At 45.7% G+C, this 12,769-nt stretch overlaps 1 protein-coding gene across 6 annotated transcripts in view; it reads left to right on the forward strand.

The window, feature by feature from the left end:
- Nucleotides 1-8,110: 8,110 nt before the first annotated feature.
- The window catches only part of PROM1 (prominin 1), a 113,378-nt gene continuing 108,719 nt past the window's right edge, over nucleotides 8,111-12,769 (forward strand). For 2 of the 6 annotated variants that reach the window (XM_079154793.1, XM_079154795.1), the window contains exon 1: nucleotides 8,111-8,667. The gene's annotated coding sequence lies outside the window, so the exon portion shown is untranslated. Of the gene's footprint in view, nucleotides 8,668-8,717; nucleotides 8,911-12,769 lie in introns of those variants that run through there. The other 4 variants (XM_079154797.1, XM_079154798.1, XM_079154796.1 and 1 more) reach the window with 3 other exon arrangements.

Consider the following 12,769-nt stretch of genomic DNA (forward strand, 5'->3'; position numbering starts at 1 on the left):
GACAGATAGAGTTCCCAGGGCCATGCACCCAGTGTCCCACTTCCTTCAGTCACACCACACCCGCCTAGGATTATTGAATGGATGATGATGTTATGGCTCCTATAATCGAGTCTTTTCATCTCTGAACATTGCAGTATTGCCTGACACCTGAAATTTGGGGAGGACATTACAGATCCAGACCATAGCACACCCTCTTACATAGCGTTCCACTTCGCCGGGAGGTGTTGGTTGACAACCCTTTCCTTCCTAGACTGTAAGTTGCATGAGGGCAGGACTACTGTTGCCGCATCGTCTCCGCCTAGCAGCTCTGTCCTGCCACCTAACAGACACTCAAAATACTTTTGTTTAATTTACTTAGATAATACCTACTTCCTGGGATTACCTTAAAAATTAAATGAAATATGTATCCAAGGTGCTTAAAATTATGGTTGACCCCATTAGTGGTCACCGTTATTCTTATTAGAGAGGTGAGAAAGTAGAACCTGGGTCTGTGGGTCTCTATCTTTTGCTCTGAGAAATGAAAATAACAAGCCCCCTTATGAGGCTTTAGTGAATTAGAGAAATATGTGGCAAGTACTTCACTCAAGGGCCCAGCAAATAGTAGCTCAAGAAATAGTAGCAACAGGTGCATAGAACTACCCTGTGGATATACTTTGTCAATCTTTTAGACTGCATTTGCTGCTGCTCTATTTATATGTATTCTTAAGAGCTTGTCACTTCTCTTTATTGTTCCTTGCTTTCCTCTGAGATTTATTGAAAACCTATTCTGTGCTAAGCAATTTCTCATTTAGTCCAAGGAAAATTCCAGTAATAGTTCTATTCTTTTTTTGAAGTGCTTCAGTGCTCACGCTGAAGTAGGGTTTGGAATTTCAGCTCCTGCTGGGCTACTTGCAGAACAAGCTCCATGTGCTGCAGGTGCATCTGCCCACCCATGAGGAGCCCAGGGAGACACATGGCATTCCCCACATAATTCACTGTGTAATTATTGCACAACTGGCTGTCATTGAGGTGATGTGGTATAAATGCAAAGGTGACCTCCCCAGCATGGTCCTTCTTTATGGTCTTCTTTTCTCCTGCTCTCTTGGTTGTTGGAAACTTACCTGCAAGGTCTCTCTGATTAGAGGCTGGGTTAACCACTCAGATGAAGTCCAGATTCCCACAGGGGTGGTCATGGTCTGAATGTCCTCTCCAAAACTCACATTAAAATGTAATGGCCATTGTGACAGTAGTGGACGATGGGACCTTTCAGAGGTGACCATCTTAGGATGGTCTAATGGCGCCATCTCAGGCATGGGTTCCTTATCATGGCAGCTTTGTTAGAAAAGCGAGCTCTCTAGCACTCACACGCTCCCTCTGTCTCCCAGGTGTTTGCTCGACCCTCGCCATGTTTTGACCCTCATCAGATGCAGTCCCTGTCTTGGACTTCCCTTCCCAGCCTTCGGAATTGTGATTACTGTTTGTAATGGACCTAGTCTGTGGTGTTCTGTTAAAGCAGCAGAAAATGGACTGCAGCCATAGTCTAGGCCTTACCTCACACCTGGGCAGTGCAAACCCTCTGTGCTGTTCTGTGTGAGAAAAGTCATGATAAGCAGCCACAAAGTTTTGAGTCTGCTTGGTCCCACCTGAAATTTTGGGTAAATTACTTATTCTCTATTCCTAGACTTTTCCATCTATCCAGTGAGGCAACTAATACCTACTCACCAGGTTTGTTGTATTAAAAGAGGAAGTAAGTCTCAACTACAAAAATCCAGTAACCAGGAGAAGAAAATTCACTTGCCTACAGGGCCAGGTGGGCAATGTAATCAGTCAAGTGTGCAGGTGAGGATGCTTCAGCTCATGACCACAGTCCTTAACCTGTGCCAAACTGCTACCGAAGACCCCCTTTTAAATGTATCTAATAAGATTCTTCCCAAAATCAATAGTAATTTCACTTGTGACTTAAAAAAAAAATCAAACCCTTGGTTTTGAGCATTTTGGGCTGTCACAATTAGGGAAGAGGGAGTTATACCTGATGGATTTGACACCAGGGATATTGTTAAACATCCTACAATGCACAGGACAAGTCCCACGGGAAGGGTGTAAGCAGCCTTCAATGTCAAAAGTGCTGAAATTTAAAAACCCTGATCTCATTTAAATTTTCTCATTTAACCTGTAACTCTTTTTCCTTCTATAATAACAATTCTGTAAATAGTCAAAATTTGCCCATATTATTGGAAATTATTAGTGCCTAGCTATTTTATCCCATCTCCAACACAGTATCTGCAAAAATACTCCATCTAGCCAGCCCTGTCCTGATGCCCCCTGAACTTTGTGGCAAGGTAACTGTTTAAATTCTCTGAATGGTTGCTTTATCAACATTTGAACTTGCTTCTCAGACACTTTCCTTCACCTTTAAGGCCCTCATGTTTGGGCTTAGGATGTAGCTTAGTGGTAAAGTATGAGCTTAGCATGTGTTGCAAGGCCCTGGTTCAATCCCCAAGAACACACACAAAGGCGTGATAAAACAACCTCATGCTTGTTAATCCAAAAACATTAGTCAGGTGCCATGTGCACACTTGTAATCCCAGTGGCTCAGAAGTCTGAGGCAGGAGGATCTTGAGTTGAAAGCCAGCCTCAGCAACTTAGTGAGGCCCTAAGCAACTTATCAAGACCCTGTCTCTAAATAAAATATAAAAAAGGGCTGGGGATGTGGCTCAGTAGTTAAGTACCCCTGGATTCAATTCCCAGTACCACAAAACAAAACAAACAAAAAAAAAAAAAAAAAAAAAAAAAAAAAAAAAAAAACACCAAAACCCCTATCAAATCATTTGATGTTCTCAGCAGTCAAAAGGAGTCCACTGGAATGTAGCTTTTTAAATATTTTCCTCTGTCTCTAGCAGTTGCTTGCAACATTAAATTAAATATTGCTGAGTGGGGTTCTTGTTAGGAAGAAGTAAAAGCAAAGTTGATAGGAGATTTTGGTGTGAGGAGTGCAGCTTCTCTCTCCCAGGAAAAGGGCTGTTACTGAAATTCTGGGTCAAACCTTGAAACCCTTGAAAGGTTTAAACTCTTGAAAGGTTTAGAAGTGACTGTGGATTTCACCTTTCTGGCGTTTATTCAATTTTAATTAAAAAATTAATTGCATAATGTGCTATTAGTTTCCCTGGAGATGAGATAAGTCCTGTTAGGGCTCCTAAGTTATGATTTTCAAGGAATTAAAAACATGACTGGGCTGGGACTTAGCTCAGTGGTAGAGCACTTTCCTATCACGTGTGAGGCCCTGGGGTACCCTAAATCCTCACATCAAAGGTGTCTGTTAAAAACAAAACAAAGCAAACAAAACCTTGACTCCCATACAAATATACAGTGAACATACATAAAAGCTTCTACTGAACTTGTTAATTAACAAAGGAACAATAAGATGTTACTACTTGATTAGTTCAGTCATTTGATGGACAGACATTTATACAGGTAATCAGAAAACTGAAGTGAATATATTTAATAGATGCAAAACTTGTCGATACTTTCAGATGATGAAGAGAAGTGCAACTTAATAATTCTTTAGAACCAGATAATAATAGTAATTATTTCCAGAAAGATGAAGTTTTGCTATTGTATAAATTACAAGTTCCTGGCTGAACTTTTTATGGGTTATGTATGATAAAAACTGGCAGCTCTCAGAAATGACAAAATTCTTCAGCCTACCTCCCAGAGTAATCTCTCACTTATATTGGAAGGGATGTCATTTTCCTTGAGAAAGTGTGATGTGTACCCTAAAGCTTTATAATCCTCTGCCTTTCTGTGTGGTCCATATGGTTGTTAATGGCATATTACAAAACCTCATTTGAGTTAGTGCATATTTCAAATGATGTCAGAGGGAAACACACAGACGAAAGTCAATGTCAAGAATGCTAAAATTAAAAATTCCGAGGGATAAGGGATTCATTTGAAATGGTGATTGACTAGAAAGCAGATGCCAATGCATGAAATGCAAAAGTATCCCATGCCTGACCCTGTCAAACTGTAACTGAGCTTTCCAACTTCTCTGCAGCTTTCACATTCTGAATCCTACCTCGGAGGAGCTGTCATTGCTTGGTCCCATCCAGCTCTTTCCTTCCCTTTATTTAAACTGGTTGGAAGTTTTCTTCCTCTGCCTTTGAATTAATATGCAGTGGGACAGACCAATGAATTACAAATCATCCTGAAGATACTCAAAGTACGAAAAGAATGTTGGTTATTAAACACCATCAATGTTATTTTTGGCGTCTAAGCCCGGAGGCATGGAAGAAAAGCAAGAGGAACAGGGACTCATGCGGTAAAACATTTACAGGAGAACTGGTCTGCTGGACGTTATTCAATCTCACTCTCTCTCCCCACTCCTTCCTTCTCCCTCACTCCCTGGCTCAGGCAGAGCAGTGCTGAGATGATACAGTTCTTTCCCTAAAGGGTCACATACTGCTATTTTTGTTGGTCACAAAAAGACATTATCGTAATTATTATTGTTAAACATATTTATTTTGCTACAGTGTATCATAAATAAATCCCTAGAAATTGTAGTCTGCCACAGATGCATCTGAGCCCTGTACCACCCACCTGGTGACCTTCTGAAGGATGAGCCATTTCTCATCCCAGACAGAGCACAGCTTTCCGTGCTGTCCCCTTCTGGTGAGAGCTTTCAAATCCAGTTAACCAAATAGTCCTTTTGTTTTGGGTACCATTGAACCCAGGGGCACTTAACCACTGAACCATATCACCAGTCCTTTTTTTATTGTTTATTTTGAGACAGGAACTCGCCAAGTTGCTTAGGGCCTTGCTAAGTTACTGCAGCTGGCTTTGAACTTGTGATTCTCCTGACTCAACCTCCTGAGCTGCTGGGGTTACAGGCATGTGCCTCGGCACCTGAACCCAAATAGTCCTTTATCTCCAGAGTAGGTCCAAAGCAGTTGGTTCAGGCATTCCGGGATCTGCACCTTTCTTAAATCCCAAGGGAATCAAGAGGCGAATGGAGCCTGGGCAGTGGTGCCCCGGCTGCTGCAGCCTCAGCTGGACCTGTGTGCTTGGCTTCCCCATGGCAACAGTGGCCGCACAAGAGGACCCCCAGACCAGCGACTGCTGGAGAATCAAAAAGCGAAATTACTTCTTTTGAATCATAGCTATTCATGGTAGAAATTGAGAGGTTATCTTGAACAATGTCCTAGAAAGCCTATTTTCTTTTCATCTTAGAGACTCAGAGAAAAATATCTAAAACCACCATCACAAACATCTTGTCCAGGGAAGAGAAGGCTATTGAGTTACCAACTTTTATGGACTCTAACAATAATTAATCTCAATTAATTTTTCTTTCTCTCTCTTCATTCTTTCTTTCCTTCTCTCCCTCCCTCTCTCTTTCTCCTCTCTTTCTCTCTTTCCTTCCTTTGTCTTTTTCTTTTTTGTGCTGGGGATGGAACTCAGGACCTTGGATGTGCTAAGCATGTACTCTACCACCGATCTATAACCTAAACTCAATGCTTCATTTCTAAAGTCACGTAATCTTTATAACGTTTGTTGAAACTTAGGGTTCTTATCTCAGTTGTATTTTAATTTCCCCTTTATTATAGTCAGCCACTATGATTTAGCCCAATACAGTCAAATAGACCTTCTGCAATAATGGAAATATCCTGTATCTGTGACATCCAAAATGGTAGCCACTCGTCCCATTGAGCATGGCCATTGCACCAAACATGAGGAGTAGGAAGTTGTAGGAGGTGTCATGACTTACAGGGGCCACAATGGCAGTTTTGACAGAACTTGATCAAATCTTCTGGTTCTTAGCCTAGTACCCTTCTCAGAACGACATGCCATCTCATGTTTAGATTTCAAACAGCAGGAAAAATGAGGAGTGATTTAGAAAGGGAGACCTTATTTTTGCAGCTAATGACTGAATGTGTATGGCAATAAACTTCACTCCTGCTGATCTTGCATATAGCAAATAACATAGAAATTCAATTGAGCTAAATAGCAGGAGCGTGGGATTAGGATTCCATGCCAAGTGGAACAGAACTAACTATTAGGTCTTATTACTTTCTGCCAAAGTCTGCCCAGAACATTGGCCTTAACATTGGGTTTTGTCTATTTTTCTTTGCTTATTGAATATCTACAAGATATTAGAGAATGTGCATAAAAACATTCAAAGCATTCAGTGCCTAAGAAAAGGCAGATGGTCAGCCATTTCAATCAGATGTGACAATGTCCCAAGAGAGTGTGGCCCATTGTCTGGTGAAGTGACAGATTCTGAAGGCCAGGTCTGGGTTCAAATTCAGATTTTCACTTACAAGCTGTATGACCATGGACAAATTTTTGAACCTGTTTTAGCTTTACCTTTAAGATGGAGATGATAATAATATGATCTCAAACTGTTGTCTCTAAGGTTACATAAAAATTCAAACACTTGGCATAGAGCCTCATTCAAATAAAACGCTCACTGAGCACTGCTGCTCAGCACTACTGCGATTAACTGTTATTATTAATTAGGATTGAAACTGGTGCTGTGTGTCAGTTGTTATCATTTTGTAGTCAAGGAAGCTGAGGCCCAGAGAGATTAAGCAGCAAAGTCACAGTGATAAAATGTGACGGGACCAGACTTTGAGGTAGATCGGAGAGAGCTGCTTTCTGGAGAGAGTACTCACCTTCCACCCACTGGCCTTCTCCCCAGCCTCTTCCAGCTAGCAGCCTCTGAAAAAGTGGAGTGGGCTCCAAAGCAGCAGGGGCTGCAGAAGGCATTCTAGCAGGACTGAGTAGAAGCCTGAGGTACCATTAACTTTTTCATCTCCTCCTGTAATTTTCAGAAGTTTTTTGAGCAACCATTTTCTTGTCCTGGAAATATGCACATTTGAAATCAATTTAAACTTTAAAAATATTAAGACTTTTTCCCCCCTCCCCAGCACCTGTTTTTTGCTAGATTCTGAGGTAAACAAAAGAGCTACTGAGTTAACAGTCCTGCACTTCATTTATCTGTAGGTCTGTTCAACCGTCCTTCTGTCCTTCCATCAGACCATCCATTAAGCTATCCATATCACAAACATTTATTGAACACCTTCAGGATGCTAGACACTGGCTGGAGAGTACTTTTCTTCCCTAAGTCTTTTTTTTTTTTCCCTACCAGATAGTATAGTCATCCATTGGTGTCTGAGAGGAAAATGGATTGGTTTCAGGATCCTGGCAGATAACAAAATCTGTAGATGCTGAAGTCCCCTATATAAAATGACATGCACATATACCTTATGAACATTCTCTCCTGTGCTTTAAATCATCTCTAGATTACTTATAGTACCTAATATAATGTAAATGTTATGCAAATAAGCCATTGCATTGTGTAGTGTAGGGAATGGCCACAAGAAAAACCTGTCCATAATTGGTGCAGGTGCAATTTTGTTGGTGAATATTTTCCATTGCCATTGGTAGAGTCCACAGAAATGAATGAATGAAAGGACCACCGTTTTTTCAATTCCAGATAGGCAGTGGTAAGTGAGGGTGTAGAGCCCCATCAGTGAGGGAAGTTAAAAGAAGGTTTCCACCACTCAGCCTAACAGAACATGAAGATTCTGGGGATGCCAGGCAACTCAGCCCAGGAAGGCCTACAATACATGCAATGAGTGATTAGGAAGTAGTGTGCTTCCTGCTATAGTGGGTGTCTGTGTGCATACAAGTGAGCAAGAACTGTCTTATGGCCTTTTTTTTTTTTTTTTTTTTTTTTAATGACTCCAGTAACTAACCATTGTGATTTTACACCATAAGAAGCAAATGATTCTGGGGCCCGGGGTGTGCTTGCATAGTGGATCAACTCCCCCGCCCCCCCTTCCCTCATGCTAGGCAAACACTGAGTTATGTCCCCAGCCCCAGATCTGGGTTCTGTTTAGTTTTTTTCTTTTTTAATGCTTTTTCTTTCTTTTCTCTTTCTTTCTTTCTTTCTTTCTTTCTTTCTTTCTTTCTTTCTTTCTTTCTTTCTTTCTTTCTTTCTTTCTTTCTTTCTTTCTTTTTTTGTTTTTTAAATGCATTTGGAGCAGGCAACAATGTCTTAAGTGGCGCGCGTGTGTGGGAGGGCAATCAGCAGAGCATCTGAGAGGCAAGGGATTTTTAAATGGTAGCTGCAATCCAAGTAGAGGGATCTGACTGGGCAAAAGAGGCGAAGAGGGTCTGAGCTGAACAGGGCTCCCGCAGCAGGAAATAAATGTTGGCCAGGTCTGGGTGGATTTCCCCGGGGCATCGTGGCCGGGCGGCTCAGACCGTCCAATCAGAGGGCAGCCAGAACCCTAGGCTTAGCGATCTGAAGTTACTGAGCCGGGTCGCGACAGCACCTGGCCACTCGCTCAGCACCCCCGCGACGGTTGAGTACGTTTCAGTAGTCATTCCTATTCCGGCGGTTCCATCCTCTTCTTGGCTCGTGCACAGGGAAGAGGGCAACAGGTCCTCGCGGGCCCGCTGGCTTCTCTCCGTACTCCGCAGCGCGCCGGGCTGCAGCTGCCCCGCGGTGTGCACGGTTTCCGACCCATAGGCGGGCCGGCGGGGCGGGCTCTCGGGACTCCATCCCGGTGGTCTCCGCAGCCGGGTTTTAAATAATTCATGAGCCGGGCCCAGCGAGCGGGACAGTGAGGGGAGGGGTCTGCGGCGGCGGTGACGAGGGCCGGAGCTGGAGCGGGACCCCGGCGCGCGGTGAGTAGCTAGGTCCTCACTCCCGGCCGGAGCGGTGTCTGTGGACCGGGTGGGGCTGGGCGCCCGCTTTCCGGAGCACTAAGGACCGGCCATGGGGAGTGGAGAAGCTCTCCGGACCCCTCCCTGCCCACAGCAGGTGGCTGGAACCCCGATAGCCACCAGGGAACTGGAGGGCCGGCGGGGAGCCGGAGGTGGTCCGGGAGCCCGCCAACCGGAGATGCCGAGAGGTTCTGGGAGAACCCGGTAGGGAGCCCAAACTTTTCCGGCTGCCTGGTGGCCCGCGTCGCACGGCGCCGCTTGGGTCCCCCATTCTTTGGAGTGGAGCCGGCGCCTGCGGGTCTCCAGGTGTCAGGGCAGGAGGTGGCGCGGGAGCCCCCGAGGCTGCTGGCTCGCTCTTGGGGAGGGCCGTGACCGAGGGGAGGCTGGCTCGCCAGGGGTTTGGGAACTTTTCCGCGGTAAGGGGAGCGCTGGGAATGGCTCGGGGGCGCGGGGTGCGGAGCCTGGGAAGGGCCAGCCTTCTTCGGTTTTGCCGAGCGGAGTCCGCTGGGCAACTGACCGTGGGAGGAGGGGGATCTGGGGTTGCAAAGGGAACCCGTCTCCCGGGGGCCGCAGGAGAGCGCATGCACCCCTGGTCTGGAGCACGCTGCCCTTCCACCCCCACCACCCTCTGGTCGCACGGCTCGGCGATCTTTGGCTTTCGCGGGATGGAGAGCTGGAGGGTGCAGGAACGCGCTGACCGCGACAACAAAGGGGAGCATGGACAGACGAGCTCGGCGGCTGCGGGAGAGTCGGGATCAGTTTCCCTGAGCGCAGGTCGGAGGGCGGAGGGCTGAGAGAGCACGGGTCCTGGTCCCCTGCTCTCTGGCGAGAGCGCCCCCAATCCGTGCCCAACTGGGGCCACGGAAGGGAACTGGCGCCGACGCGCTGGGGGCAGCCAAGTTACTCCGGCAACCCCCTCCCGCGGGCGGCGGCGGGCTCCTGGGGGCTCCTGACTTCCCGTGCCGCGTGGCCCACCATTCTTTTGTGTCCCGCAGCTTGGGAGAGGCTCCTGCCGAGAAGGGAGCAGAGGCTGGAGGGGGCCGGGCCTGGCGGGGTTGGAGGGAAGGCCGGGAAGCCCGCGCCCAGTGCCTCCTGCAGCTACAGGACCGACCTTCCTCCTGTCCCGGCTGGAGAAAGGGTTGCCGGGTTCTCGTGAGCGGCTGCTGACCTTTAAGATAAGCAAGCGTGATTGTGGTCCTCAAAGGCCCCCTCCGCCCGGACTCACTCGTGACTCCGAACAACTTCGGCGACGAGTTAGGCGGAAACATAAGGAGTTGCTGTTTTTGGATCGAAGATTTGAAAATCAGCAGCTTCATGAATCAACATGGACGATGTTGCTTATTTTTCTTTTCTCACTCATTTGTGAGAAACTCTTTCTGTGTCCACAGAGCTGCCTTCTCTGGCAGGATGAGTCTAAGGGTCACGGTGGAGTTTTGCTCAGAGCATCAATGTGATAGCAGAGCCCCACAGCGCTTTATGGATCGCCAGCTGTGGGTCAGGGCTTTACCACCCTCTTGCTAACCCACGCTGCTCCCCACTGTAGAGATGAACAAAGCAAAGGTTGGACAATACAAACAATTGGCATTGTCACAGTTCATGAGTGATCCCAGAAACCCAGCCCTTTCTCAGCAGCTTGCACTATTGTCTGTTTAATAGTTTTTCTTAACATGTCCTATAATTTTTTTATTAACTTCTTTATGATTTCCATGCTATACTATTTCTCTGTGTTCTAGTTCAATGAAGTAAACAAGTTCCATCAAAGCACAGGCTGAAAATAACAGAACTTTAATCCAAGTATTATGTTCTTGTTATTGTTTAAAATAGGAAGGAAATACATTTTTCAGGGGTCCAGGAGCTGCCTTTGGAGTTTTGTTAAGGGTCAGGATGCTTTGTTAAAAACAATGTAAGTAAGCAGCCTGATATGTTGGTGCCCACTTGTAATCCCAGCTAGTCCAGAGGCTGAGGCAGGAGGATTGCAAGTTCAAGGACAGCCTCAGCAATTTCGCGAGGGCCCTAAGCAACTTAGCGAGATCCTGTCTCAAACTGAAAAAAATTAAATGGACTAGGGATGTATCTCAATAGTAAAGTGCCTCTGGGTTCAATCCCCAGTACCACCACCACCACCACCACCAAAAGCCAATACAAGCTAAGTCTGGGAAATTGTTGCAAAAGAGGGTTCTTGGAATGATGGTTACTGGGTAGCTTGGGGAAGTGACGAGAAGGCTGGCTAACCACTCTTAGGAGCCCAGGACATGTGACAGACACTGGATTATGTATGGCTATGTACTGGATGTGGCACTGCCATCATTGTTACTAGAATTAATTAGAAACTGTGTGACTTGAGTGTATGCTGAGGCCCAGGCCTGGGAACAGACACCTGATTGGCCCAGTTTAACTCACCCCCAGGACCTATTGGGCACCTCAGTTGGCCTCATAATGAGAGGCAGGGCTGCCTCCCTCAGGACTCACAGAGGTGGGCTTAGAAGTTAGATAGCCCTCCCATCTTCCCCAAAGCCTCCCAGATGATGAACACCTACTCAGGGACCCTTTTTAAAAAAGATTGATTTTGAGAAGTTCCCATCAAATGGAGAAAAGAAAATGAAGCTGGTCATTCACCCTATTTGCTTTTAAACCAGTGTTTGCTGAAACGGACTCTAGACTCAGAATCATGTGAGGTATTTGTTTAAAATCAACCTTTTTGAACCCCTTCTCTCTTTATGAATTCTGTGCTTGGAGTAGAAACCGGGAATCTATACCCCCTAAATCAGGAAATCCGTGAGAGGGCCTTATTAATTAGTACCTGCTTAAGGGGATAGCCCCTGAGCGAGAAATTTCCCCAAAGCTTGCAAAGTTGAGGGTCTCAGCAAAAGGCATCTCCCCCATCATGGTAGACCAGAGGTTCTGCCAAGAGGAACTCGAGTTGGAATTGGGTTTGAAGAAATGACCATGGGCAATGTAAGCATGAAACAATGAAGGCAGACCTCAACAGATTCAGAGAAGCCTTTTATTTATTCACAGACTCAGGCACCTTTGGGGCTCATTTTCTGGTTGTGAAAATGGCCATCGGTTACAGAGGAGATTTTGGTTTTACAGGGTACAGTGAGGATGGTTTAATCATTGGACGCCATGGACGTGCAGTTTGGACAGTCAGGGGCTAGCTGTACAGTTAAAACTTTAACTTAGGGAAGGTAGTTGTAAAAAGGCTGAGACTCATTATTATCTGGGGAGACAGGAGTCCAGATCCTGAGGGATGAGTGCCCATTGCTTTTCTTTCTCTAGGATCCATTGTTTCCCAGAGTTTCAATATTGCTGTGCCTCCATTTAGGACTAATTTGTGATGGGGGAAGGTCAAAGTTTAGGACCCAGCATTCAGTATTTGCCCCTTTCCTTTAGGGACCCTTGTTGTTAGGAAAGGATTTATTGGGAGTTTGATCCTTGGCTAGTTTCCTGCCCTCCTCCCAAGCTGCACTATCTCTCCATTTTTCTTGGGGAGATGTCTTGTAGGAATATTATTTTCCATAACCCTTGAGGCAATCTTGCAGGTAAGATAGGACCATTCTTCCAAAGGCTATAAAATAGTAAATAGGCAAATGTTTGGTATCACTTTTAAAAAAAGGTAAAAATGACCACTTTGTATCAGTTTTCCCCACTGCCTGTTTATTTCAGCAGTCCTTTACTGAATACCTACTGTGTGCCACACCAAGATTATAGGGGTGAGCAAGTCGGGGTCCCTGTATGGCAGCTGGGATAGATCAATTCAAAGGAACATGAGGAGGGCTTTTGGGGGAGCGTGTCCCTCACATCTGTGTCCTACAGTTGTATCTGAGATGCCTGTGGTGTCTTTGGAAAGCAGCATGAATTGACCTGGCTGGTATCCCACCAACAGCACGGTGGTTCTCAAACTTCAGTTGTCTTAAGAATCCATCATGAGGACAGCTTATGAAAAATCAGGTTAATGGGCCCCATCCAGAAATCAGGTCTGGTCATAGGCCTTTTAAGTCAGCACCATTGTATGTTGGAACAGATGTTGGTCCTGGGAGCTTTCCTGGATTGTGTGCTGACT

This window comes from Sciurus vulgaris, assembly GCF_902686455.1.
Source record: "Sciurus vulgaris genome assembly, chromosome: 9".
Taxonomy (NCBI): Eukaryota; Metazoa; Chordata; class Mammalia; order Rodentia; family Sciuridae; genus Sciurus; species Sciurus vulgaris.